This window comes from Perca flavescens, chromosome 21 (genome assembly GCF_004354835.1).
Source record: "Perca flavescens isolate YP-PL-M2 chromosome 21, PFLA_1.0, whole genome shotgun sequence".
Classification (NCBI taxonomy): domain Eukaryota; kingdom Metazoa; phylum Chordata; class Actinopteri; order Perciformes; family Percidae; genus Perca; species Perca flavescens.
The window spans coordinates 28874480-28899855 of NC_041351.1; the positions used below are offsets into that span (position 1 = coordinate 28874480).

At 40.9% G+C, this 25376-nt stretch overlaps 1 long non-coding RNA gene across 1 annotated transcript; it reads right to left on the reverse strand.

Moving 5' to 3' along the window:
• Positions 1–23446: 23446 nt before the first annotated feature.
• LOC114547621 (uncharacterized) lies at positions 23447–24355 on the reverse strand. Its single transcript, XR_003691240.1, has 3 exons — positions 24321–24355; positions 24022–24216; positions 23447–23764 (listed from the first exon to the last, which is right to left on the reverse strand). It is a non-coding gene; the product is annotated as an uncharacterized LOC114547621 (long non-coding RNA).
• Positions 24356–25376: the final 1021 nt, after the last annotated feature.

Genomic DNA, 25376 nt, shown 5'->3' on the forward strand with positions numbered 1-25376 from the left:
AAACTTTTCACATACACCATAGGAGGCATCAAAACAGACAGTTTGCGGCACATTTAGAACCGAGTCAATGGTCTTAAATAAAACACGAGGATTGTTACGATTTGACAGAATAATTTCAGCGAAATATTTCCTTTTAGCTTATTTCAAACTTGTCTGGTAATGCCGCCAGCAATCCCTTAACATTTGCAAAGATACATGTAGATGATCCTTTTTCCATTTGCGCTCAGCCCTGCGGCACTCACGTCTGACAACCCGGGTAGAATCATTTCGCCAGGGTTCAATTTTAGTTTTAGATTTCCTAGTTTTCAATGGAGCCACAGAGTCTATAGCAGTTTGGCACGTGGAGTGAAACCATAATAAGGTCCTCTGCATCATTACATATAGAATTTGGTATGTCACAGAGTTGACTGAAAATAGAGGAGAACTGAGCAGCAGTGGAAGAGTTAATAATTCGGCAGCGCCGTGCAGGTGCGCACGGTTTAGCTGTATTACAGGCAAGCACAATCTCAAATAATACTGGCATGTGGTCAGAAAACACAGCATCACATATCTCTAAATTATGGATAGGCAACCCATAAGATAGGACAATATCCAGTGTGTGTCCGCGTTCATGCGTGGGGCCAGACACAGACTGCACAAGATTAAAAGAGTCAATGAGGTGTAAAAAGGTTTTCTGGACAACACACATGAACATTAAAATCCCCAATAATAAGGACACGATCGTATTTAGGCATAATTTCAGCCAGAAAAGCAGAAAAATCGTTTACAAAGTCCTTATTGTATTTAGGAGGCTGGTAGACTACTGCACACAACACTGTGTGAGAGCGACCCAGCTCAAATAAACTCAATTCAAAGCTGGTGAAGTTTGATGATGGCAACAAGTGCTTACATTTATGGACATTCTTATAAACAGTAGCTATTCCTCCTCCTCTACCCGACGTTCGCGGGGAGTTCAAACAGCAACAGTCCTGTGGTAGGAGTTCAGAAAAGGCACTGGACTCACCAACACTCAGCCATGTCTCAGTCACACAGAGAAAGTCCAATCCCCGGGACGTGAAGAAATCCTTAATGATAAAAGTTTTATTTGCTAGCGATCTAGCATTTACCAATCCAATCCTGACAGAAAACGGCGGGTCTGCAGCCCTGATTGTCTGAGGAGCCCGACATAGTGGTCGCAGGTTCATCCAATTTACCCCGCGCCAGCTGGGGCGAGGAGACCTCTGGAACACCTCATCCTGGCCGACAACAGGTACCAACCAGGCGTCGACAGGGTCCAGCACCCGCCAAGAAACGAGGAATCGAGGCACCGCTCGATACTCAGTCCAGGAAGCAGAAGAAAAACGCGCTGAGCAGGCCTTCAGCCTCACCAGCTGACCGCTGCGTTTTCCTCGGCGGCGGTAGCGTTTACGCCGGAGAAGTAGAGTCTCAGGGCGGCGAAGGCAAGCAGGTATTCCCGATAGGAACGGGGGCAAAGTTTTATATCCACCTTGGTCAAACCTTACCAGATCTTTTGCCGAGAAACGAAAATCCAGTAGTGTTTGGCGATCGTAAACCAATATGGAATCAATGTTTTGAACAACAATTGACACAAACAGCACAAACACACAGCATTGACAGAGAGAGACGGCAAGCCCAACACACTGGCGCCATCATATCATCATCATATATATATATAATACAGCTTGCCTAAGGCAAGGTATTTCTCTGCTGACTTGTGTCTGCAACAACACTTCTGAGGGTGGTGCAGGAATATCACACACAACTCCTGGTCTCCTGGAATCATCTGGTCTCCTGAGCTCACTTATGGCCCACCGCTCCAGTCTGGACGACAGCTCTCTGGAGGACAGTTCTCTGAAGGGCTGGGATGTGGCTGTAGTCCTTCACTTCCTTGACTTCTTATTGTAAAGCTTGAAGTACCTTATTGGATGATAAAAAGTGTTTGAAATTAGCTCAATAATAAATAATTGTAATAAAGCCTGCACTCTAGAAACATTTTTCTAGCTTTCCTGAACACTACTGGAACACTTATTTCTGAAATATTATTGATCACACTTTCTAGATTCCTACCTCCACGTTGACTACATGTGTAAAGTAAGATATGGCCAGCCACCAGGACACATGCACATCACATCAAACCATAAGGATCACTAAGCAAAGTATTTGTCAAGGGCCTGGTGTGTTAGTTAAAGTACATAGTTTGGACAGTAGTAACACTATGCATTAATTCTAAATATTGTTGACATTTACAGTGCTAAAAAATACAAAAAATACAAAAAATACATCAGTTATCTGCCATCTTAAGGTAGTGCAAAGAAAGAAGAAACAGTGTGTACAGATGGAACATTATCTAATGTATGTGTCGAACTCTATATACTGTATAATACATTATATTCACAGCTTCTACATTGTACAACTTAACCAATACCCTAGCATTGTGTATTATCAGGCCAATAGCAACCACAACAATTAGTAGTTAGCTGGATAATAATTTTTCCTAATAGACCATAATATAGCTACGTTACTAAACTACGGTTACCTGGGAGAGCATCGTAGCTCTGCTCAGGTCCTGCAGGTCTCTTCAGAGAGAAGACGATAATTAATACAGCTCTATTGAGTAAGGCCTCACGAAGAATACATGATTCCCATGGTAAAGTATTAGCTCAGTAAGGTAGCCGGTGGCTACAAGTTTTAGATAACGTTAGCAGTATAGCTAACGTTAAATGCTAACTTAAAAAAGCTAGCTAGCTAGCTAGTAACTTAACACAACGAAACAACAAATGTCTAGTAACCATGCTTGCAACGTAGATCACAGATAATATATATATATATATATATTAGCCAATGGGGACGCACCCCTGTACCATGCACCCCGCCCACGCGAGATATTTGTGTCAGAATCGCAAGCAAAAACTCAGGGAGTGCAAAGGAGAAAGCTGGGAGCATGACTGCAAACATGATGGAGAGAGCAAAAGACTGATCATTGAGAAAGAAGCAGAGGGAACTGTAAACAAAAGGACATAATATCAAACAAATTGATTTGTTTGATATTTTGTGGGGATTTTGTGCAATGTTTGATGGACAGGCCCTGAGCTGAAACCATGTCCTCCAATCTTACCATAATAATTCCAATCACTGTCATCTGCATCATCCCTGTTTTCTTTATAGTCTATATATAGTATATTGGCATCATGTTAGAAAGAGTCCAATAAACCCTGAGCTGCCCTCCTGTGTTTTTCAAGAATTTGAACTTCCTCTCTTTAACCTTATACAATAACACACAAAAAGCGTTGCCTCCTAATAATATTAGTACAGTTATCATCCTCATTTGGTTTTCTACATATGGCATTTAAGCCCCACCCTACCTGAAGAAAATGATCATGACACATAACCAAAGCCATACTACTGACAGATGATTGGTGTTTTCTAATTCTAACTTTATCAACTTTAGACAAAAAAATCACACAGCCACCACAAAATGTCATTAAAGCGTAACGCTCACCAAAAAGCAACCTAGGGTGTTTTTGTATCTCAATATATTGACTTAATATATTAAGTCAATTTTTTGAGATATTAAGTCAATATATTGAGATATTAAGTCAATATTTTGAGATATTAAGTCAATATATTTAGATACTAAGTCAATATATTGATAATCTATGTCAATATTTTAAAGCTTCTCATTACTGTGAGATTCTTAGTCAATATTCTGAGTTACTTAGTCAATACATTGAGATATTAAGTCAATATATTGAGATACTAAGTAGATATTCTGAGATACTAAGTAAATATATTGAGATACTAAATCAATATTTTGAGATACTGAGTCTATATTTTGAGATATTAAGTCATAATTTTGAGATTCTAAGTCAATATTTTAGAGTTTCTCATTATTTTGAGATTCTTAGTCAATATTTGGGGATATTAAGTCAATTTGTTGAGATACTAAATCAATATTTTGAGATATTAAGTACATTTTTGGAGATCCTAAGTCAATATTTGGATATTCTAAGTCAATATTTTAAAGTTTCTCAATACTTTGAGATTCTTAGTTATATTCTGAGTTACTAAGTCAATATATTGAGATACTGAGTCAATATTTTAAAGTTTCTTATTACTTTGAGAGTCTTAGTCAATATTCTGAGTTATTAAGTCAATATATTGAGATAATATGTCAATATTATGGGATATTAAGTCAAGACTTACCATCTCCAACAGAAAACACTGTTCACAAACTGCTCCAAACAGCTCTATTGTAGTCCAGCCTTTACTTCAGAGACAAACGTGGTCACTTTGGAACACATGTTATAATGCTCGCCTAGCTGCTAGCATGGCACGCCCTCATACTCTGCTTCTGACTGGCTAGTAGTCCTTACCTAGGTACTGTCAGGACACGCCCTCATACTCTGCTTCTGACTGGCTAGTAGTCCTTACCTAGGTACTGTCAGGACACGCCCTCATACTCTGCTTCTGACTGGTTAGTAGTCCTTACCTAGGTACTGTCAGGGCACGCCCTCATACTCTGCTTCTGACTGGCTAGTAGTCCTTACCTAGGTACTGTCAGGGCCTGCCCTCATACTCTGCTTCTGACTGGCTAGTAGTCCTTACCTAGGTACTGAGCATGTGCGACTCCCAACAAAGATGCAACAGAAGTGAGAGGTCTCACTCTGTAGCTAAAACAGAGAGCTCAACACACAGGGTGAAAAGAGGAGCTGCAGCAATGTGCAGTACAACAAAAATATGGTGTTTTTTTTTATTAAACCACGTAAACCTTCTGGTACAACCTCTAAATACAACTATGAACCTGAAAATGAGCATAATATGAGCACTTTTAGGAAAAAAAATTTACTGTATTTTTCCCAGAAATAACCTTAAACAAACAGCTAATGTGCTTGTTTGTAACATCTGATGTACATTGTGTGACATTTATCTGAACTGCCTGTCCATAGGGACTTTCCGTCTGTCTGTGGGTGTGTATGAGAGTGTGTGTTTAGTCATAATAAAATAGGCCCAGCTCTTCCTGCATATACCCTGTGGACTGACTGGACCCTTGGCCCATGATAGAGCTGACGTCTGCTCACTACAGAAAGAATACGAAGAATAGAGAAGACATGGATTTGATCATCTGTTGCAACGAAAATCAAAACAGACTTAATAAGAATTTTTTTTTAGGTTGCTGGAAAATTGTCAGGGCCCGCTGCATTGAGGAGTAAACCTCTATATATGGGCACCCGCTCTACCAACTGAGCTATCCGGGCACCCACATCCTTTGCCAAATTTAAATACTAACTGGAAAAACGATCCATGTTCTTGAACACTGCAGTTAAAAAACACAGGCTTCCACTGTGTCATGTCCCCAAAAAGAGTCAAACTGTGTGTTGCTGGTCATTTCCATTGATATCCCTATATTATGTTTGTTTTAAACAGTTACGTTTTTACACATCCAGTAGTGACAGGGCAACATCATCAATTGTTAGGAATGTTGTTTGTGTCCATCTGATGAATGGAAGTCAATTATTCACTCTGCATTAGCTCGGTTTTGGTCTCCACCAATTCCTGAGAAAGATATCTGGCTCTTAAACTGCTGAATGCTCCGCTCTGGTCACAGACTAGTCACTAACTGATGTCTAGTGCTGGGCAGGTAGTGTACAGTGGGTTTATAGAGCTTTTTCTTGAAGTTGATGATGTAAGAGATTAGACTGAACCAAAACAAAAAGCTGAAGCGTTTTACCAGAGTCCAACTGACTTACACGTAATGTCTGTGTGAAATAAAAGAATAGCAGAAGTGACAACATTACATTTTTCAGGAAAAGTATAAACAGACTGTAATTACAATAGAGGAAGTGCTGGGTCTGGCAGAAGATCTGTGTCAGGATTGTGCTCTGGCAGGATCTGGCTTAAACAAAGCCCTAAACAGTACTGCTGTGAGTCCTCAGTCCATTATCCATCATCTTGCATCTGGTTATAATTTAATGCATGTTTGATACTCTCTGTGCATGCACAGATGACACCTTGTTGAGACTCCTGGGACCTCATAAAGTATTTCAGTACGTTATACTGTGAACTTTGTGGTTGAAAATCTCTCAAAAACCCCTTAGTTATTAGAAACAAGATCACACTCCTCTTTCTCCCACTAATTCAATTACCTGCACCTCACTGATTGAACCACCTCTTGCTCACTAATATAATCACCAGTCCAGAGCTACTATTCATATGTGTGTCTAAACCAAGGCCGTTACTTTGGGTTCAACATTAGGGGGTTTGAGATCTCCACTTTTGAGAAATTTTGAGCATATCAAACACTTCATTTTCTGCATTCAGGTTAATTTTTCTGCAACAATTTGTGCCTTTTCTGCATCAAGTTATGGTGCAAATGTCTTTATTTATATGAAGGAAATTACAGGGAGGTTGAACTAGCAAGTTATAAATATTGGGGGGGCTGTTAATCCCCCATCCCCCCTGTAAATTATGCCTATGGTCTAACCATCTCTCTCCCATTCGTCTCAGTTCTCACAACTGTTTGCACGTACTAGACTAACAAACATTACTTGAGTTGTCTAATGCTGGTTACCTCACCATGGACTACATGCTAGTTCTCAACCCCCCATCGATGATCTTTTCCTGGTCTCTAAATCAGGACCGGCCCAAGGCTTTTGGAGGCCCAAAGCAGGATTTGGTTTGCCCCCCCCATTGTAACGTGTTGCCACTACACTTAGCACTGAACCATCTTGTGTATTGTAAATATTAGTTTAAGCACAAAGCACATACTGTACAAATAAGCATGTTAACAGCATCACTAACTTTAAATAGACTACAGTAAATCCAGTATTTATCTATAACCCCCTAACCCCATAAATCAGGGGTGTAAAACTCAATTTAGTTCATTGGCCACATACAGCCTAATTTGATCTCAAGTGGGCCAGACCACTAAACAACTCCAGAAAGATTAGAAACTGTTGCCACAAGCTGATTTCACAGAATTCCATGAAATGAACACGGCCCCTTAACTCAAAATCTGTGGCAGTTTCACGGAATCGCAAAAAAATCTGTGATGGGCCCACGGAAGAATTCTGTGAAATGACCACAGCCCCTTAACAGTTGGGTTTAGGAAAGCAACAACGGGACGGTTGTCCATTTGGAATTGCAATTAATTCTGAGATTTTCACACTTTCCAAAGTCACCCAGTGGGCCTGATTGGATCCTTGGCGGGCCAGTTCTGGTGCACGGGCCAACTCAAAATCTTAAGTGTTTTAAAGGCTTGATTCTTTCTCCCCTCCTCTCCCCATCACTCCCAAACCACCCACTCCCCTAGCAGTCAACATGATGCCGTCAAGCCCCCGGTCTGATTCCCTAGGGCATAGAGAGAAGGGGAAGACCCGTCCTTCATCCTGGCGGCAGAATTGTCTGCGACAAGTTCAATGACTTGGGTTGCAACGTTTCAAGTTGCCGTTTTCCCCCACACCTGTTCTTTCTGTAATAGTGGCCACACCATGTTCAGTTGCCCCAACAACCCCACTGAGCACGGTCTCTGAATATGCCGATAACACCAAGAAACATTAAACACCTGGAAGTCCACTCTGAGGGACCATCTCGAACACTAGTTCACATACATCCCGATTTCTGAAGGTTCTTTGGCATTTCTTTGAAAAGGTTTCTACATTTTTGCCGTCCGTCTCACTATCGGGTGCTAGAGCAACCCCAAAATAATCAATTCCCTTTCCAAATAACTCTGCTAGATCCTCCTTTACAATCGCAAATACAGAATTGAACCTCCGGACAACTTTCTTGTGGTCACGTCATCATCCTCACTTCCACTGTACCCTCAAGTCTGCCTTCCTTAGATTCACTCTGATCTACAAAGCGACAGCTTGTCTCCCTGCTCAAACACCTGAATATTGCCATTCACATCAATCCTTCCACTCCCACTTACCGTCCTAACTGCCGCCGTCTCGTCCCCCCCATGATGACATCTTCTTGGACGATGCCTGTAAAATTGAGCTGACACTGTGGCTTCTGACGTCACTACGGCGGTAGACGGCTCGGTTGCACTTGACCACCGAAACGGTCCTTGCTCTCTATGAACCCCATACCCCGTAGTCATCGCTGCCCTTCTTTGGGGACAATGTGTTGCAAAAGTTATCCTCATCCATTCAGACAACCTCACCGCCGTTATTGTAAATAAAGGTTGCTCACAATCACTTGACATCACAAAGTTGATCCGAAGACTGACCTTAATGCTCCTGGTTATTATAAGTGTAAAATACAATCTATATTAGCAGAACCTAGATCTTATATGTTCTTATAAGTTTATATGTAGAGGAAGCTCCAGGTTCGGGTCACTTACTTACCGTAGTGGAGAAGAGATAGTAGTCTTATTAAAGTTCCACTTGTCTACTCTTACATGCATTGTTCCCAGATTAGTTTTATCAAAGGCCACAGAGTCTAAGAGTCTAATCTTACAATACACCATAACATGATTATATACAGTATATACTATATGCAACTCTTCATTCTATTATCAGTCCTTTTTTCAAAAGTCTCGGTCCTCCTATTATACATGATTCAAACACACATTTCTTCTTGCATAACACTCTGTTAACTGTACAGGTGTATGTGGAGGAAACACAATGTATGGAGATTACAGGTGGGGAAAAAAAAGAGTCCCATTGAGAAAGAGATCAAAGGATTTAAGAAAAAGATGAACCCTTGTGTTTTCCTCCCGTCGACCATGCACTAGTTGTCCTCCCGGGTCAAAATTGACTCGGTCTGTTTTGGCAGTTTATAAAGCATGAAGTATAAATTATCACCCAATTCTGTGTTACATCTTCTTAACAACTTCTTTCCAACATATTACCACTAACTTTACACTTATTTTTGTTTATATATGGTCAAAAAAACGCATTTAAATCAAATTATACCTAATTTCTGAGTTAAAAAAAGCTGAAATTATGAATTATTTTGACAAACAGTTGAGATGAATGGGAACATATGTTGATGGTTTATCACAGACTGGTATAAGTCAAAGTTTAGTGAAAATACTTTTTTTGAAACTATTTCAATTTTTTTAATGACAGCCATTAATCACACTTGTCCTCCTGGGTCAAAATTGACCCGGTCTGTTTTGGCTATTAATAAAGCATAAAGTATGAATTATCAACCAGTTCTATTTTACACCTTCTTAATAACTTCATTCCAACTCATTACCACTAGTTTTACAGTTATTTTTGGAATTTATGGTGAATAAACTTCATTTACATGAAATAATACCTAATTTTAGGGGTAAAATAAGCATAAATTATGAATTATTTTCATTATAGTTAAGATCAGATGAACCTATGTTTGTGGATAATCACTGACTAGTATATGGTAGTGATTAGTCAGGATATGGTTTTGAAACCATTTTATTATTTTGAATGGCAGCCAATAATCACACCTGGTGTCTTCCTGGGCAAAAAGTGACCTGATCTGCTTTGCGTGTTTATAAAGCATAGGCAATTATAATTAATCACTCAAATCTGTGTTACCACTTTTATTCAACTTAATTCCAATTCATCTCAACTAGTTTTACATTTATTCTGTTCTATTTATGGTCAACAGACCTCATTTACATAAAATTATACCTACCTTCTGAGTGGTAAAATCAGTTGAGATCTGAGATATTGAGAAAGTTGTGTTTGGATTAATGGCTGGTATGTGACAATTATTATATTCCCAGGTTAAAATTAACAAATGCAATTGTATTCACAAACAAAGCAGAGCTACCAAAAAGGAAAAAAATAATTTACTGAAAGTTTACTTGGCCCCTTTTAGGAAAAGTCACATCAAAGGTGTACAAAACTGTAGTTTGAAGTTGTGTCTGTATGTTTGTATTTGTGTGTGTGTGTTTGTGTGTGTGTACGTACGCGCACATGTCTGTGTGTGCATGTGTGTCTGTGTACATTTTTATGTCAGGACAGCTCAATAGTGTGATATATTGCAGGTCTCAGCTGTTTCTGAGTGTGTGTGTGTGTGTGTGTTTGTGTGTGTGTGTGTGTGCGCATGTGTGTGTGGGCACGCATGTGCACGTCTGCATGTGTACATGTGTGTCTGTGTGTGTGCGTGTTCATCTGCTGAAAAGAACAGTAGTGTGATCCACTGCAACGGGAGTGTGTGTGTGTGTGTGTGTGTGTGTGTGTGTGTGTGTGTGTGTGTGGGCATGTGTGTGTGGGCATGTGTGTGTGGGCATGTGTGTATGCATGCGTGTGTGTGTTTGTGTGCGTGCGTTCATGTTCTGAAAAGCACAATAGTGTAATCTGTCATGGTTTTGGGGTTTGAGTTCTGTTGGTTTTGAGGTTCTGTTCTTGTTTCCTGTTTATGTTGTGTATTTGTTCTGTTTTCTGTTGTAACCCGTGTTTCCTCCCTTGTCTCGCCTAGCTGTAGTCCCTGTCTTGTTTTGCTTTGTGTCTGTATCTTCTGTTTCCTGTTTTATTTTGACGGTCTGGTTTTCTGTCTTGTCTTGTCTGATTTACTTCTGGTGTTTTTCCCTCCTCTGTGATTGCCCTAATGTGGTTCACCTGTTTCCCAGCCTTAGTGTCACCTGTTGCTTGTTTTCTCGTTACCCTCTGTATTTAGTCTTTGTGTTGCCCTTGTCCAGTGTCAGATCATTTTGTGTGTTTGTGCGTGCCTGTCGTGTCTCCCAGTGTTTGCTCGTATCTGGTTTTTTGCTCCCTGGATTTCTTTTGTTCTGGAGTCGCTGGTTTGTTTTCTGCTCTTGTTTTTTGGATTCCCTGCTGTTGTTTTCTACACTCTGGATTGGTTTTTTGCCTGCTGCTTTCAGGACTCCCTTTGTTGTTTGTGCTTTGTTTTTTAATGACTAATAAACCTTCCACCTCTACATTCTCTTGCCTGCCTGCCTGCCTGCCTCTGCATTTTGGGTCCACCATTCCCTACTCCTCCCTGCTGAACCTAACACAATCTTTTGCAGGTCTCAGCTACTGTGTGTGTGTGTGTGTGTGTGTGTGTGTGTGTGTGTGTGTGTGCGCGCACGCAAGCATGTTCACGCGTGTGTGTGTGTGTGTGTTCATCTCCTGAAAATCATAATGATCCATTGCCCAATTTCAGTATGTTGTGTTTGTGTGAATGCATGTGCGCGCACACACGTGTACATGTGCATGTTTGTTGTCCATGTGTGTGTGTGTGTGTTTGGGTGCATTTCCATGTGCTGGAAAGCACAATAATGTGATCAATGACATGAGGTAGTTCTCAGCTGCGGGGGGTAAAATTTTACTTGCGAAGAACTTAATTGGGAACGACCCATGCTATTTTTGGTTAATTTGGTTTAAAGAAACCCATATTTCTGATAAAGAAAACTTTGAAAACGGGTCAAATTTGACCCAAAGACGACACAAGGGTTAATTTGCTTTTCATAGTTTTTCATTCCCCACACACACACACACACAAATAAATAAAGTGACCTGATAAATTGGTCCACTTTTAGCGGCGTGGTGTTGGTGGTAGAATGATCCGTCATTTAGTAGAGATGACCTGATGCAATCAGAGAGTGAGAGAAAACACAGTAGAGAGAGATGAAGAGATGAATGAGACCATAACAAATCCATAGCCAATATTTCCACATCACTGAGTCTCGCTGTTGCCATTTTAAGGATAAACACACTCTGGCAGCACTCTGTGGGTGAACCATCTGTTATAAAACTGGGTGTTACATTACAGTAAATGAGTTGGTCAAGGAAACTCCCTGCAGATGGCCAGGGCATCAACATGAATATGAATCATGAATCAGGATATAGCAACACTATTGCAACTTTTATTAGGACTAAGTTTACAAATACAATTAACGGGCTACTAACATAAGCCAGTAAATGTTATTTGTACTGGATAGGTAGACTGTCACCATCAGGTATCCAAAGAGACTTTTGATATAAGGCCTTACTGCTGTCCACCATTTTCCCACTTACTGGAGCCACAAATTCCAAATTTTGGTCAAAAGGAATTTAAAGGCTGGTTAGAACTCAGGTGCAACAAACAAGTGGCAACCACCATTATTGACTGTGATAGGCTAAGAAACCTGCCGATTGAGCAAACCTACTCCAACCAACCCTGTCTCATAAAAAAAAATGGTTAATGTGGAGAGTATTCTAGACAGTATTCATCATTGTTTTAGATTTAAGATTAGCAATCATAATAAAAATTTGCATAAAGAAAGCATATTTGCCCACTCCAATGTTGATAAGAGCATTAAAAACTTGAAAAATATCCCTTTTAAAGTACATTTCAAACGGATAAAAAAATTTGAGATTAATTTGCAATTAATCATGAATTAACTATGGAGAATCATGAGATTAATCGGGATTAAATATTTTAGTCCATGTCAGCCATAGTTAACAACCAAACCACAACCAAACTGCATCCTTGATTACGTTTCGAGAGCAACATATTTCCCAGCAACTGGTGCACGTTGTTAAACGGTCGCTGTTATAAACACGTGGTTAACATTGTGAATTGATACAAAATTACCTGGTTAGGTTAAAGCTATAGTGAGTAGTTTCTGTCGCCGCCATGAGAAATTCTCCACACAGTTGCCTGTAGCCAAGGAAGAAATCCAGAGAGAGTTGTGTGGAGCTGATAATTAGCTTCATAGCAACTCATTTGGCAATGGCTTGAATGTAACGGACGTTTATTAATATCAAAAAGTTACGCACTAAAGCTTTAAAGAAAAGGTGATGGTTTAGGTTTGTTACATAATTTAAGTTTTGTACATAAATTAAGTTAGGTATGTTAGGTATGTTACGTACGTAGCGTTGATTAAGTCATAGACCGTATGGGTGAAGTACGTTGACTTTTGGTTTAACACGGGTCACAGCAGCTGTCTTCTGGGTGAAAGTCCGGTGTTTGTTTGGCCCATCTATTTGCCCTGACCTTCTATACACAGACTAGAAACATATTCATCATGGGTCAAAAACAAATGTAATCCAGGCCAAAAAACGTTTCACTCTAAACGTGATTGAGAATGCAGTTTTGTTGTATGGGAACGTAACTTTTAAGGCTGGGATCCCCAAAGTCTGGGCACCATGGATACCACACCGCATACCCACCAGCCAAGCCAACCCACTGACCGACGTCCCTAGAGCCCGATGTATACCTTCATTTAATATGGTATCTCTTTTGCAAGAGACCTGAGGCCTGCACAAGATTTGGGGTTGCCGAGGTAACTTCAGGTTCAACCCAGGATTTTGTGTATGTATGACGGTGGGTCACTTGTTACCGGGATACATCGCCAAGGTAACTTATGCTGAACACCTAACCTCGGGAGCAGGTTATGTTGGAGATTATTCAATTCAATTCAATTCAATTTTATTTATAGTATCAAATCATAACAAGAGTTATCTCGAGACACTTTACAGATAGAGTAGGTCTAGACCACACTCTATAATTTACAAAGCCCCAACAATTCCAACAATTACAGTAGTTCCCTCAAGAGCAAGCAGTGCGACAGTGGCGAGGAAAAACTCCCTCTTGGGAAGAAACCTCGGACAGACCCAGGCTCTTGGTAGGCGGTGTCTGACGGGCCGGTTGGGGGTGTGATGAACAGTGGCGATAATAGTCACATTAATAGTGGAACAGTGACTGGATGTAGCGGGGAGCTGCAGGGTTCAGCAGGAAGCAGCAGGGTTCAGCAGGAAGCAGCATGACATTGCAGGGCACCGCTGAGCTCAGCAGGGAGTGCAGCAGGACCACGGCGACAGCTGGAACCAGGATCTTGGTGCCAACGTTCTCCAAGGAAATACGCTGGGGGAAAAAAAACATAAGGACTCCGGGGAGTAAACTCCCCAGAAGCTAGGATTAGTAACAAGCATTTCTGGGACTGGATACACACAAATAGTAATAGTAAAAGTAAATAGTAAATAGAAAATAGAAAGGGAGAGGAGAGAGCAGCTCAGTGTGTCAGAGGAAGTCCCCCGGCAGTCTAGAACTATAACAGCGTAACTAAGAGAGACAGGTCATAAGGAGAGGTAGCTTTTTCGGGCTTAGAACTGTCCCCCTGCCGGATCGGGCTTGGCTGGCCTGTCTCCCTCTACTTTGTTATGTATTATTAATCTAACAATTATGAAGAGAAGCAGGTGGGCCAGTTAGGTGAACACTGCAACTCCTCTCTCCCTAACTATAAGCTTTATCAAATAGAAGAGTTTTAAGTTCATTCTTGAAAGCGATTACAGTTTCTGCCCCCCGAATCCAGATCGGGAGCTGGTTCCATAGGAGAGGAGCCTGGTAGCAGAAGGCTCTTGCTCCCATTCTACTTTTAGAGACTCTAGGTACCACCAGTAACTCTGCATTCTGGGAGCGCAGTGCTCTAGTGGGACAATAAGGTATTAGGAGCTCTTCTAGATATGATGGTGCTAGACCATTTAGAGCTTTGTAGGTCAATAGAAGGATTTTAGAGATCAACCGGTGTTAAAGCACCGCCTACTGACAAATAACATATTGATAACAGCGTCACCGTTCTTATAGAAGATCAGGTGGAGCTCGGTGCGAGGAGAGAGAGAGAGAGAGCGAGAGAGAGGGAGAGAGAGATAGATGTGCTCAAAAAAGTTAGAACTTTTAGAGACCGACAAAACCCGTTTAAATTCCCTGATGGGTATCTTTATAAAAGAAAGATTTTCAGCGGAGGGAATTACGTATCTTTGCCTTAGCCTTGTACTTGTTGGCCTTAAAATATGTAAGGCTACTTATCGTTTTGAATTGTGTTTTTATATTTATTTTTCATGAGGTAGACATAACAAAAACTCATTCAGCATCAGAGACTATTACAAACAACGCTAAATTTATATGTAATTAAATTGCAAAAAATTTATTTATTCTATATTTCAAGAAATAAATTAGACTTCTTGAATAAACCCCTATGCATTCATTTATTTTATGAAGCCACTTTTTCATAGGATGACTAGATAGTAGCTCCATTGCCGATGAGAACATAATGGCTATGTAGGAACCAGAGAACGGCCCCCACCATTTCAGTTGACACCATACTTTAGAGTTGCAAACACTTTTAACAGTTTGTAAATCACCACTGAATGAGTTGCCACTCAGTGAAACTGCAGCCTTCGGGCCTGTAAGGGTCGGGGGCCGGGGGCCCTGGAGCGGTTGCCAGCTCTGGCACTAGTAATTCTGCCTTGCCCTCTGGCCAAAAAGTCAACTTTGCACACATCTCAAATACTAAAAACTAAATACCAAATGACACGCAACAACATACTTCACATAGGCTAAATAAAGGTATTTCCACCGTAAATTGGTGCATAAAAGTGTAGCCGAATACAGGAAATTAAATCGTTGATGCTCAAATCTTCCCTTGGGGAGGACACCCAGACCCCCAACTATAATATGATGATTTATGATATTTTGTTTGCTAGCAGATGGAAATGACGAGGAAAAACCTTCACGCAATACAAAGTCAATGGAGAGTGCAGAGTTGTTTTCCCCTCCGGTGGGGGCGGGACTTAAATGGGCTTTGTCTCTATTGTAGTGTGCTATAAACATTGCTGCAATGACAGTGCTATTCTTTCCCTACAACGTCACAGTTACTGTTTGGTCACTTTGGTCACTTTGCTATCCCACACATTTAACCAATGCACACGTCATGGAATGGTAGAATTTGAAGACATATTTATCAGCATGACTTTCAAAATCAGTACAGGCACACATTAATCCACATACACACACACTGAGAGCAAGGTTTGTCATCCATGACATATGAGCAGGTTTTGACTTGACACTTTCACTTCCTTGTTTTGGATCTGTGGATTCCCCTCATGGCACACTCACGCTCCTCCTATTTATGGCATTGACAACATTTGAAACGTAATGACATGAAGCCTAATCAAACAATCACTCCATTTAAGGTAAAACAACTGTATGTGTAAAGAAAAGCTATTTTGAAGCCCCACAGACGTACAGCCATTTTGGATAATGCTGACATAGTGGTACAGCAAGCTGTTACAAGTTGTCAACGTAGTCTTGGTACAGTTCAACAGTATCAGCCATGAGCAAGAATTCCATATGGTTCTTTGAACGCACAATGCCCCTAACCTGCTAGAAATGAAGTATCTTGATGGCTCACATGCTGTCTCTATCCATTTTGGAATTCAGTATGCTTGTGATTACCAAGTTCAAACAATATGTCATCCAACAGGTGTTAATACCTGTTCCAAATTGCCCCAGTAGAGGGAAGGTCCAATGCTAACTACATAGCTAGATGCTAACGCCAGAGGAAGTTGTAATTCTGGCTGCAGAAGTTGTTAATTTCACCCCAATTTCGACCATTCCTGCTGGATATAGCTGTCAACGAGTATTCTAAATTAAAGTATCTATTCAAATTTAAAAAAAAGAGATGGGAAAAAAAAAAAAAAAGAATATTCAATTGTGAAAAACAAAAACAAAAACAGCTCCCTAAACGTTTAGCTCCCTGTGGCTGGCACTACCGGTAAACTAGTAAACTACCAACGAGGGTGAAGAAGAAGAAGAAGAAGAAGACGCCACAAAGACAGCAATGAGAATGTCTAACTGGACAGAAGACGAGATTCAGGAAATTCTGTTGGTAAGGACCGTAACGGACTGTACAGAGACGGCGAGAGCGGCACACAGACGCGGAGACTTGGAAACAATGACCACTCAGAGGGGGAGGGGGGCTTCAAGAGAAAGGGCGCTCCAACAGAGCATCTTAGACACAGGGTAAATACAGGTGCAGCAGCCATGGGCAGTATGAGAAAAAGTTAAGGTAAATGTTTTTTGAACATTAGAGCATGTAAACATGTTCTGGTAGAAACACAAAATACAGGTATGAACCTGAAAATGAGCATACAGCAGCATACTCACCTTTAAGAGGTGCTGGTAGGTGTATTTTTTAATTGTTAGGGCAGTATTTAAAGGATTTCTTGTGTTTTATTAACGTATTCATTTCCTCTTGTTATTATTATTATTATTATTATCATCATTATACCTATGAGTTTTTAAATTAAAATATTATTTCCTTTGCCTCTACAGATTCTCTGGCCCTATGTATGAATTTATGCTTTAATGGTTGTATTATTGTGATCACAGGAAATGATTCACCACAGACAATTGTGTGCATGTGGGTCAAGTTTTTGTGTAGTTGGGACATTATTCAGATATTACACTGTATTATCTATTCAATAATTGAGCCTTCATCTCTGAGTGATCATAATATCTATTTCCTGTCTGAGTCATGCTCTGTACACACACACACACACACACACACACACACACACACACACACACACACACACACACACACAGGTCAGAACAGCATCCAAACAACCTCTCCACTATCACACTTTAAAGTCATTAAGTCATCTCTCTATCGCTGTTTTTCTTCCTGTGTTCCTCTGCCTTATTTTCATCATCTGTCCTTTCCTCAGAATCTTCCCTCTACAGGTTGATCATTATAGTGATTCTGATGTTTTGTGTGATGTCTTATGCTTCCGGCGCCCTTGAGAGTATCTCTGTAGCTCGTCTGTTACGTGTCTGTTTCTGTCTTTTTAACTTTTTCTCTTCTAACTTTTTTTCTTCTTGAATTTCCCCCTGGGGATCAATAAAGTATCTATCTATCTAGCTATCTAGCTATCTTTTGTATGATCTTTAAGGCAAAGAGGGACTGTCACAGCAACAATTTTTTTGTAATTGTTACAACCTAAATGTGGCCTTTTGTGTTTAATCCTATTAATCTGATCCTCCAAGCTCAAATAATTACTAATAATGATTTTCACATATTATTGCCCGAGCCTGCACAAAATCTGTCTTTTTTTTTTCTTTGGTCCTTAAAGTGATGGTTCGGAGTAATTTACCCTAGGGTCCTTTGCACCATGACCTCGAGCCAAACACCCCCCCAGAAGCTTTTTTCACCTGGGTCTAACATTGGGAGAGTTAGTGTAGAGTAGCGTAGAGTAGCGTAGAGTAGCGTTAGCCGCTGAATAGCTTAGCGCAGGGGCTAATGGACCCACGTTTGTATCTCTTAAATGACCCCACTAATAATGCCCGAAATGATACCAAAGGTCTACACTAGTACATATAGGTTATGCACTCATAAAACGATGGATTGGAAAGTTTGTAAGTACACCAGAAGTTTATGTAAATAACACTTGCCTGCTCTCTTCTGCTCTCTGCTGTTATTGTTGCTGCTGTAAGACGAGTGCTTAGGGCTGTCTACAAATTACAACACCGAAAAGAGATGCAACAAAAATATTTTTTAGTTTAACTTATTTTTTAAAGTAAGTGCTGTAATATAACTAGCAGGAGACAAGTAATAACTGAGGTAAGTTTGGAGACATTACCTTATTTAATCATTAAATTAATAAATATTTTTGTTGTATCTCTTTTCGGTGTAGTAATTTGTAGACGGCCCTAAGCACTCGTCTAACTGCAGGTAGCAGCAGCTGCAGCAACAGAGAGCAGAAGAGAGCAGGCAAGTGTTCATAAACTTCTGGTGTACTTACAAACTTTCCAATCCATCGTTTTATGAGTATATAACCTATTTGTACTAGTGTAGAAGTTTGGTATAATTTCGGGCATTATTAGTGGGGTAACTTACGAGATACAAATGTGGGTCCTTTAGCCCCTGTGCTAAGCTATTCAACGGCTAACGCTACTCTACACTAACTCACCCAATGTTCGACCCAGGTGAAAAAAGCTTCTGGGGGGGTGTTTGGCTCGAGGTCATGGTGCAAAGGACCCTAGGGTAAATTACTCCGAACCATCACTTTAATCAGAGCAATGTCAGCTCAACGCATTGGAAGAACAAGGTCTAAAGCCCTGCTAGTTGTCTAAAGGAAGAAATTTTTATTACACCACATAACGTGAAAGAGTTACGAAGAACAACCGGCATTCTGATGATTATACTCCCCTTAAAGTCCTGGTAAAGCAACAATACATGTGTTCTGAGTCCGTCACACCATAGGAAAATGTGTTACTAAGCACCCAGCCAAAACTGAAAGAAAAAAAATTGCCAAGTATATAGTATATAAATAGTAGTATAAAATTAGGTTTCAAAATCGTGAAAAATAACAGTATTCTCTGCTCTGAAGGCCTGTTTTGATCTGGTATAAAAATCTGATCTGAGTGATCTGATCTCACTTCCCTATTCTATATGTAAATAAACACGTACATCATCTCTGTTTGCATATAGGCTGGTTGTGTGTGTGTGTGTGAGTGTAAATGTCAGTTGTAACTCACATAAATCCTACATTAGAAACGTTTAGTGTCATAAAAAACAACAGCAACAGCGCTGCAGAGAGCTCCAGAGAGCCGGGGAAAACAACGACGCATCACCGTCAGTATGGTGCTAGGTGAAAAATTAAAAGATTGCCAAAGTGATTATTATTCATCCCGCAGAAGGACATAAATGTAAATATTTTTTTGTTTCCAATTTTCACTCCTAACAGCTTTATTATTGAATGTTTGCCTTCCTGTTTTCTAATGTTACTCCCTACTTTTGTGATATAACACTGCTTTGCTGCAGTATTACATCTTTATACAGAAACCAAAGCACCCTCAGCCGATGGCTTTCAGTCAGTTTGAATGCTCTGAGGAAAGATGGCTTTGCTGCCTTTTGCGAGCTCAGTCATCTCAGGAATGTCCAACAGGAACCAGAGGGCCGGGGATCCCCCTCACCTCTCCTCCACTGTCACCGAGCCCACAAAGACCTGTGCGTGTCCCCGTCCATCCATCCACCCTTCCATCCTCTAATATGTCATCCATCCATCCATCCACCTGTCAGGCTGTGGCGGGACCCAGCGCGGCCGACAGACGTGAGCCGCCGTCAGGTTGAGTCTTCTCTTACGAGGGCCCCTCTCGGAGCTGTCCGAGGGCCCCGTAGGAGCCTGGAGTGCTGCGCCAGCTCAATCTTAGTAGTGGACAAAGTGAAAAGAGCAAAGCTGCCATCAGTCTCCATTATGGGACAGCGTTGTTGCTCCGCTGTCGTGTTCCTGTGGTACTCCAAGGGAGATGCTGTCTCATACATCATCAGGGAACAAAGGGCCTGGCCGGGGGGGAGGCTGGGGAGAGGAGGTGGGAGGAGGTGGGTCCTTCCTGCCCCTAAGACACACACACTCCAACCCCCTCCTCAAGTTCCACAATCATCATCCCTACACTGGGCCCCCCAGACTTTTGCTCAACTTGAGGTTCATTTTAAGATTATCTTCCAAAATGAGATATCTTCTCGATATCCAACTGCGCAAGAATAAATACCCAAACATATCAGTATGGGGTTAAAGGATTATTCTCAGCTGGCAACATGAGTTTCAGGTAACTCATCATGAGACGTCTGGGGCCAGACACAAGGTGTGGAACCCTCAAAAAATAAAATGCTAATGGTCAATGGTAAATGTTGCTGATGGAGAGTGAGGCTGTGCTTGTGTTAGCATCAATGTGTATCTAAATGCACTCACATTGACACCGTCTGTAAGAGCGTGTTTTTTGGGGTATTCTGTACTTCCCGTATTAACCTTTTAACCAGCGATGACATGTTTTGTAAAACACATAACACCCGTAATGCATTTTGATTAACACAATGATAACCACCAACACAGTTTACTGACAAATGAACTGCAGACCCAGTTTTCAAAAGACAACTAAACTCATAGACCAGTGTTCATCAGCTGCTGCAGCAGCATCACACTGGTTTATATTTAACACGTGCACCAGTGATGCTGCAACTTAAACAGACTGTGTTTAAACTCTGTAGTAGACCTGGGAGTCATTAACGGTGCATGGCGCACAGAGGATACAGATTGGCCAAAAACTGCACAGCTGTTGTGTTCACTGTTGGTGGTTCACCAATGTGTAAACCAACCTGAAGCAGGAGTTCGATGACCTTTTAGTTTCAATATTACACACCGACTATGTGCTTACTCTACCGTAGACAAATGAAAAATAAATGTTTCCACTGCAATCTGATCAAGATTTTCAAACAAATATCCCATATACTCCAAGCAACCAATTATGTTCTGCTCAAAAATACGCGAGAGGTCAAGGGTCAGGGATGGCCACTTTTTGTAGCCACTATCTATTAAGTACTCCAGATGTGTTATTTGACTTGTACAGTATTTGCTAGCTGGTGCTTTGTATGTAATCCAGCAGGAAAGGACAGATGTAGTGGTTCCAGCCTCTGGCTGCTCAATGTGACGGGCAGCACATTAGCATAGCAATGGGCTGCTCTGCTGTCACTACAGTAGCTCTAATCAGCCCTCCCCCATTCACCGCTGAGAGTCAGAGTACATCAGCTGGCTACATTTTGCTTTCCATCCACGCTTTGCCAGCATTTTTCTCTCTTAGAAATTTAGCTTTCACAAAACAGTCTCAAGAGGAGGTAAATCTGGAAATGCTGGCAGAATAACAGCCTAGTCTGTTAAGCTGTGAGAAAAAGCTGCTCTTTTACACATTAGCGTGTGCAGGTGTTGGGAGTTCTACTGCACATGTAAAAACAAGTGGTTTAAAGTGTTAGTCTGCAGAATGAGCTGCGTGAAGTCAATGCAAGCAATAACTTGACTTTGAATTTGTTAGTTAACCCCCTCTCCTCACCCACTTAACACACACTCTCAACAAAGTGAATGTGGGAGACAGGACAAGGACAAGATTGTCTGGCACTGGTCAAGTCTTGGTCTTGACTCGGTCTCAACCCCTCAAAGTCTTGGTCTTGTCTCGGTCTTGATACACTCTGGTGTTGGTGATGACTTGGTCTCGGTTAAAGGAACATGCCGACTTATTGGGACTTTGTCTTATTCACCGTATCCCCCAGAGTTAAATAAGTCCATACATACCCTTCTCATCTCCGTGTGTGTCCTAACTCTGTCTGACGCACCCACCACTAGCCTCCGCCCAAGTAGCAGTGCTTGGCCTTCTGAGAATATAGTTCCTAGTTTGTATACGGTTAGAAGATGGCTGTGTCTCATGTGACCTTGTTATTTGTACACGTTGTAACTATACAAATCACAACATGTAAATAGGAAAATGCTGTTTTTATTGGGAGCAGTAGGCTAGATGGAGCCAGTTACCTCCAGGATCTGGGCTAAGATCTGGGGGTGCGTCAGACAGAGTTAGGACACGCACAGAGATGAGAAGGGTATGTATGGACTTATCTAACTCTGGGGGATACGGTGAATAAGCTAAAGTCCCAATAAGTTGGCGTGTTCCTTTAAGGTGATCTTGACTACAACACCGGTAGTGAGTAGTATGAAAGACTGAAATTAAGGAGGTTGGTTGGGATGGTGGATGGGTCCAACAAAACAGGACTTTCACCCAGGAGATCGGGGTTTGTGTCCAGTTCTTGTCCCGCGTGTAACTTAAACGTACATTTTTTTACTTTACCCACGATCTTGTCCTAACCCTAACTAAGTATATTTGCATTGCACGCTAAAAAATTACGCCAAGGGGTTCCGACCCAGAGTGTGAAAGAGTGCAACAAGGGTCCTGACAAAGCACGTTGAAAAAAGATGCCAAAGTGGTACCCAGAGTGTTAAAAAAGTGACACCAAGGGATCCTGACCAAGCGTCAGTATTTGTCGAGTTTGGAGTTGCTCCATTATGAGTCCAACAATGTTATAGGAGTGTAAGTGTACACTTTAATTAAATGTTTGTGTGTGTGTGTGTGTGTGTGTTTTTCTGTAACATTTATTAAGTAAAAAAGAACAGAATTCTTCAGAACATTCTGGATTCTGGAAGATTTAGTCAAACATGGGGCCAACATGTGAAACTGCCAGTACATCTATGGAGCTAAGGGCATGTCTGAAAAGAGCTCTACTGTAGATAAGGCTCAGTTCAACGCCAACACTGCAGGCAAACAGCACACACCACCATGAGACATACTGGAGTCAGACCGTTTACACAAAGGTAATAGTTTCTATCAAAGTAGCAACAGCAGTGACAAATGGGCTGGTTCCGCCCCATTGTTTTACACTTTACTCATGCTCCTCTGAGCCCTGACTGATAGAGATGCAGTTGATTTTATCATCAGTTTTGGACATTGAGATAGTTTGTCACAAACCAGTGTTTCCTTCAGGAGTGTGTATCAGAGGAGCCAACAAAAAAATCATTATATAGACCAAATAACAAAGAACACATAACTAGTCACTGAAAGTTTACCGTTTGAGACTTTGAGTCTCCATGTTCGCAGCTAACCCTTGAGGTAAGACTGCATCTTTATGTGTCCTATCAAATTTTACATTTAGAGAAAATGATCCAGGTGAATTGCTTTATGTGGACATCTACAGTGAATTGAAGGTAAAAACTAACGTGAATACCACTTTTCAAAGTTTCCATAATTTATTCCATAACTATTCAACAGTTGATTGATTCACTTATGTTTGTCACTATTTATTCGTATGATCATTTATTTCAAAATATTGAAATAATACATATATAATAATATACTTTGAGTGCCTATAATATATACTGTATATGCATTCAAACTAGCACATGAATTCATCAAAATTAAACAAGTGATAATTTACAAGTATGACAGACATTACTTATTAATTGAATTAAGTAATTGAAAACAAAAAGAATGTAAATGGAAAACAAGACAGCATACCACAGATATTAGTTTGTCAATGCGTTTACATGTGTGTGTGTGTGTGTGTGTGTGTGTGTGTGTGTGTGTGTGTGTGTGTGTGTGTGGCATTGTTGGTCATCATTCCTAATCCAGCGATCTCAGGGGTGGTCAGGGTCTGCAGCCCAACCATGATAGACACAGTGAGTGTGCGTGTCTGTTACAAAAGAGAGAGAGAGAGAGAGAGAGAGAGATGAGATAGTAAAAGTCCAGCCAACTCGGTGCAGTAACACAGCGTGGTTGGATCACTTCATCTGGATGTGATGTGAGACCAATTCAAACAGAGCAGAACTACAACATCAATTTCTCTCAAAGTTACTCTCCCAACACCAAAAAAAAGTCCCCCACATGACATAAATATTTTCCCTTGAGTAGTTATTAGCATTTTGGATTATGTTTATGGTTATTACATACCAAGTGTGGACTGGTAGCTGGAGAGGTGCCAGTTCACGTCCAAGGCACTGCCAAGGTGCCCTTGAGCAAAGGCGCCGGAATCCCTTGGGGTGCCTGTCCAGCCCCCTCAGGCATGGGGAAGATGGTGATGTCCAGGTATCCAGTGACGAGTTAGACGATCCAGGTAGAAAAACGGACACAGACGGACGGGGCGATCTTAAAAGAAAACAGAGCAAAAAATAGGTGTTAGTCTGGAGACGAGCAAAGAGAAGTAGCAAAAACTAGAGACTATAGTACACTAGAAATTATAGGCACTATACCATGACTGATAACAATAATCTAGCATCGAGTCTCTGGAAGCATTGAGTCTTTATGCTACAGGTAATGAGGAGATAGGATCCAGGTGTGCAACTGAGTCCAATCACCACGGCCCGTAGTTATCAAGCCTCTGAGAAAGAACACTACTAAGAATAGACTTAAGAGTAAAAAAAATTCTTTGCTCAAAGCTGCACTTAAAAGTTAGTTATCAAGCATCTCGGTCGTAATTTAAGTGGAGTGTAGGACTATATCTTGTCAGTCTTAGAGATGATTCACGACACTTTGCTGTGCCACAAACAGGATATTAGATGACGACACAGGCATAGACCAATCACTGAATAGATTTCCTTATTTAAGAATAATCTTAGATAAATTCACATTGTATGGTGAAATTTGAAACTTGGTTTTCCCAGTTAAACCAAGAGCAATGGAGAAAACATTTATCACAATGGCGGGAGAACACAAGCATTACCAAAGTTTTACACTTTACACACAGACGAGAAAGTATGTGGGAGCTTTAAGGGGCCTTTCTTATGAATAAATGCTAATTAACATGAAATATGCAGTAAATTACATATTATGACGGGCGCAAAATGTTTGTGCATCAAGAGCCCACCAAGAGCACCTTTCTATAGAATGCCTACAGAACAAACATTTGCATTTTGCTTTTCATGATTTTGATGAGATTGGTTGTGTAGGCTCACAGTCTACTGACGGACCTACAAAATCCCCAGAAACCTCTGTCTGAAGAAAGCAGCTTTTTGATGGAAAGAACAAACATTGGCATTGCATCGTCTACTGCTGCTTTCACTCAAGTTATGCAGACATTTTTTCCGGCAAGCTAATGAATTTTCATCTTTGGCCCGGGTTGTTAGCGTTCTTTGACGGACAACAGAGTTGGCTTCATTCTCAATGATGGCCTGATTCAATGAGGCCACAGGGGGCAACAAATAAAGGACTTCTCATGTTCTCAACCGTGGAACACATTGCAAAATAATGACAACTCTGATGACAGAGAACAGGCAGCGTATTGACTGAACACAAAGGACACGTTGACT